Source organism: Mus caroli, chromosome 4 (assembly GCF_900094665.2).
Source record: "Mus caroli chromosome 4, CAROLI_EIJ_v1.1, whole genome shotgun sequence".
Lineage (NCBI taxonomy): Eukaryota > Metazoa > Chordata > Mammalia > Rodentia > Muridae > Mus > Mus caroli.
This window is the reverse complement of record NC_034573.1, coordinates 56,222,757-56,227,853: the sequence shown is the minus strand read 5'-3', so window position 1 is coordinate 56,227,853 and position 5,097 is coordinate 56,222,757. Positions and strand designations below refer to the sequence as shown.

At 41.7% G+C, this 5,097-nt stretch overlaps 1 pseudogene; it reads left to right on the top strand.

The window, feature by feature from the left end:
* The first annotated feature begins 805 nt into the window (after window positions 1–805).
* LOC110293330 lies at window positions 806–4,371 on the top strand (annotated as a pseudogene).
* The last annotated feature ends 726 nt before the right edge of the window (window positions 4,372–5,097 follow it).

Genomic DNA, 5,097 nt, shown 5'->3' with positions numbered 1-5,097 from the left:
AGTAAGTCTTAATTGTAGATTCTTCAACAAATCCCTACCCCATAAGGTAATGGGCAGCTCAAGCACATATGGTTGAAACATCCCATCATGCCCTTCCTTATCTTTCCAAGGGAGCATCCTGNCACTTATGTCTGGGCTCTTTGCATAGNCCAGGCCTTGTAATATTTGTTCTGACTCCTGAATCGGNCATCCTTTTGGCCAGTCCTTAAACCAAAAGGCAGTAAGAAAAATTACCCAAATGGCTAGAAAAAGAAAGTAATCCATAGACTGTCCCTATTACCATCTTACTTTCACTTTCTCATCTCCAGAGCCGGAGAGCCTTATTGTCTCTTACTGAGAGCCTTGTTGTCTCTTACTGAGAACCTTATTGTCTCTTTACTGAGAGCCTAATCCCAATCCCTTACTTACTGTACTCATCCTGTCGACAGACCCTGACTGCAGAAAGTTCTGAACCTCTTCGGTGGGGGAGTCAGTTCCCGGGTTTCAGCACCACTTGTTGTGTCCAACTTGACCAGCAAGGAAAACACAACCACCGGTTCTTCTTAATGCAGTTTACTCAGGCAGCTTCTCTCTTCAACTCCCCCGATCCCCGGGGTACAAGAGTTTTTATGCACTCAAGCCACAACCACGCCTCAACCAATCACCAGAGGTCACATCACCTCACCAGGCAGGCTTGCTCAGCCAATCAGGAATTAAGGGCGAGCCATCCACCAAACATGGGCTTTTTTACTGCCTGGCACAGCTTTCCATCTGGGCTGGCAAGGGAGTCCGGAATGGCTTCCCACACAATCTAGTAGATGAATGGATGGCTTCAGACCTTGAAGTAAGACCAGCTATTCATATCTAACAATGTTTGGGTACCTCTGTTCTCACTGAGAGGCAGGACAGTATGCTAAGTATTGTGATAACTGGCATGAAATCTACTCTTGTGTATGCTCAGGCCCTAACCCACAGGCTGAAGTTCAAGTAGAACCATGTCCGTGAGGTTTCCTTGCCCTTTCTCCCTTAATCATTTGCTTATCTATTACAGATTAGTGGGTATTGGTTTTCTATTGCCGAAGCCACTGACAAAAGAGAAAAAATAGAAGAACATGGCAGCATGACAGCTTCTGTGGAGCACACCACTGTCTTGGAGAATTTCTTAGTCTTTAAATTCCATTTTATGTAAGTGAGATGCTCCTAGCTGAGAAAGAGGAAATGAAAACCTGGTATGGTCTCATGCCTACAAACACACATGGGATTGCAGAGAGATAACTCTCAGTATGCACATGTGCACACACATACTGAGCCTGTATCCAAAACTAGAATACTCCATGTGACACTGAACCAAGGTCTTATAACCAGGGCTTTTTCAAAAGTCAGAGACAAGAGTTGGTGACAGGAATTAATTCACTAGGAGTTTGATAAGGAATGGTCAGAGACAATGCTGAAACCACATTAATGAGACAGTATGTCACAAGTTAAGATTATGTGATCATGAATTAAAATTTTCTTACTAGTTGTTAGCCAAAGACATCCACGCCTTTCTACTTGAGATTTCCTGCAGTAAAGACAATAATAATAATTCTCCTCTGTGAATCTGGGATCAACATCAGGCAACATTACAGAGTGCTAATTTGAGGTAGATGGTAGAAATCTGGCTGATAATCTACACCGCTGGCTGAAGCACGGCTCTGGTGAAATTTGGAAGTAGTTGCAGTTGTAATAAGGATGAGAAGTTATAATCATTTTCTTTTTTTAAAAATAATAGGCAAATTTGTGATTGCTAAAGCATCTGATATAAATGAAATAACATAAATAAAAGCCTTTTTCTAATTTTACAAAAATATTCAAAAGTTAAATGGAATCAGAAACTGGAGATATATATATATAGTAGAGGGTCAAGAAGCCAGCCAAGTCAAAATCCCTTACACAAAAGATCACTCTGTTTTACAGTGTAAATGAAGAGTGCACCGAAATGACTTTGATTGGTTACAAAACAGAAAAGGCTGGAATATATTATATGAACTGTGAGTATATAAATAGTCTATATATCTTCCCATAAGGAGTTTAGTAAACAGTAATACCTTTATTCTCTCTCTCTCTCTCTCTCTCTCTCTCTCTCTCTCTCTCTCTCTCCCCCCCCCCCTCTCTCTCTGTGTATTTTGCTGGAGACTGAACTCAGGAACTTGCACCTACTAGTCAAATGGCTGCCATCTAATAGCTAACACCCTGTCTCAGGTAGGTAGAATAAGTAGGGGGGAGATGGAATCTATCTGATACTGCATGGTGGCTAGCACTGGTGCACATCACTGACGGTGTAGCAGCAGATATTTGATACAGCCAATTTATGAAAGATAGAAACATGTTGCTTGAAGCTGCTGAGGGAGGTAAGAAAGCCCGAGGTAAGCAAGCCTAGGAGAAGATGAGAGAGGGGTGCTCCCGTGGCTGACTGTTCACTAGTGGTCTGGACCTCTCAAAGTCCCTTTTCTTAGAAGTTACTTCTTGAAGTTCAGAAAGCTACAGACAGAAAGCCTCAGAAACTTCACCCAGTTCTTCCAGGATATGTATTTTAATGATTTTATGTTTGGGGTAGAACATGAAAAGGGTTTCCATCATTTCCTACAGAACAAAGAATTTCTGAGCTGTGTTCCATTTCCTCCACAGATGATGGATTCAATACATTTACTATACTTAAGACAGACTATGATAATTATATCATGTTTCATCTCATTAACAAAAAGGATGGGGAAACCTTCCAGCTGATGGTACTCTATGGTAAAGTATTTTCATGCAGACACTGATCTTGGGGTGGGAAAAGAATGAAGAACCTCTAGCTTTAATGTGGTCTTCCCAGCTTGGTCCTGCCTCTTTCTCACCTCCTGAAGATTGGTGCTCACCTCCATCATCCCTTGAGCATAGTGATGGAAGCACTCTGAAATCTCTCAGTGAGACACAAGGATATTCTATGGATGTCAAATCCAGGATAGATCATACCAACGCCTGTCAATCATGTTGCCAACCATTTTCCCATCCTTATGGGGAAGCCTCTGTCCCCTCACTCTGGCTGTGGTCAATGCACACGATACAGCTGCTACACTCACTGTTGCTCTTCTCACAGGCTGAAAACAAGATTTGAGTTCAGACATCAAGGAAGAGTTTGCAAAACTATGTGAGGAGCATGGAATTGTTAGAGAAAATATCATTGACCTATCCAATGCCAGTAAGTCAGAATTCATTTAATTTTCTCATCCTGAATATTTTATCATAAGGAAACAAACCCAGTTGGCTACCACTCATTTTTGAATGCTGAAGAGTCCTATCCTTTCTCTTGGGGGAAATAAAGTGGATCTGGTACCTGAACATGTTCTTGTTCTCACACTACAGATGTTTGCTTTGAGGCTGGATATTGAAGAACAGCCTGAGCCTCCAGGTGGGCAATCTTCAATGAGAGCAAGGAGGAGTTTGGTGGTCATGGACAAAGCCCTTCCAAAAGTATTAGCATTGTGCCCCCAAATTACAATAAAAAATGTTTGATAAGGAATCTTATGGAGAGCTTGAAGAATGGCTTTGAATTATCTGGATTTGTGATCTAGTCCTACTTTGAGCTTTGAACTAAAGTGACCTAAGCACTTAGGCAAGAAAACAAGGATTTGAGTTTTACATAGTTGCTGTATGTTTGTGTAAAAAAGGCTCAGTGATGGGTTCAATATCATTAACAGACAGAGTAGCAGGATGTGGTCCAGCTGCTCTTCAGTGTCTGTGTTCCCCCTCCATCCCACTCCAGATAATAACATCTTAATCTGAACTCCGTACAACCTTGGCTTCTTACCTGGGAGCGGATGTACCTGTTTACCACTTCTTGTCCAGACTGGAGAGCAGACTCCTCTGCCCCCCCTTTCCCATTTAATCCAAGATTTCACTCATATAATGTGTGAAGTCCTTAAAAGTATCTAAGGCTTTTTATCCTTATTCCCCAATTTGCTTAACATTCTTTAGAGCTTCTTATGACAACGGTTGTGGAAACAAGCCTCAGATCTTCCATTACTTCATTTTTTATATGCCATCCACAAGGAAATGGTCATTTATTCTATGTCTTTCATCCCTGCATTCTGGCAAATAATTCCAGGTAGATTGTAAGCTAAGATCTATTTTTTTATCATTCCTTCTATATAATAGAATGACTCTCTGTCCTGAAGTCTTTCCAAGAAGTGCCTAATGAGTCTCTGTATTCTTCTTCCTGGCTTACTCAGTGTTGAGTGGAGACTTCTCACTAGGATTCCAGCATCATCCCTTCCTATCCATACAGCATCCTGTGACAAGTTCTGTGATCTGCTTTCCATCCTGTCTCACAGAGAAGTGCAATCTCGGTCTCTCCAGCATGTTACCTAGGATAACTCATCAAGAATCAAAGACTTTCTTTAAATTTCTCTTTACCATGCCCATAACAATTCCCCATGAATTTCTTCCTCTTCCTGTTCAATAAATGATTACACTTGCACTTAAATATGTGTCTCTGTGTTCAGAAAAATGTGAGGCTGACAGTGAGTGAATGAGGAGAACTTCTGAGTCCTTTACCCAAGATCCTTCTTCATGGCCCCGAAAGTAACCTGAGTTTCAGGATTTTGCCTCCCCTGCAGCAATCCAAAGCCCTGTTGAGTACTGCCTGCTCTTTAGCTCTCCTGCCTTAGTGCTTTATGAGGATCACAGGAGCATGACACTTGCTGCATGATTCCTCCATCCATATTTCTCTTTTCCAACAAAGCATAAGAGAGACACATATTTCTAAGGCTATGCCTGCTCAATATGTTTCAGGACATGGTGAGGGGGTGGGCTAAAGTGGAGAAGGCTTGCTAATTAGAGTTCCATTGGATATAGAGAAAATGGTGTCTAGCTCCCCATAGCATACTCTGGCCCCTAGATCAAGAGATTAAATTGGTTCAACTCAGGACACATGAAACAAGTCCTTGTTGTAGTTTGCTAAAAGATGGCAAAACACTATTGAGAATCTCAAGCAATTATGATGAAATACCTCCCTCCCCACAACTGCCCTGATGGGTGGGTCCAAGTCATTCTCTGATCAAAGCCTCCTAAGTGGCTTGAACTACATCCATGGTC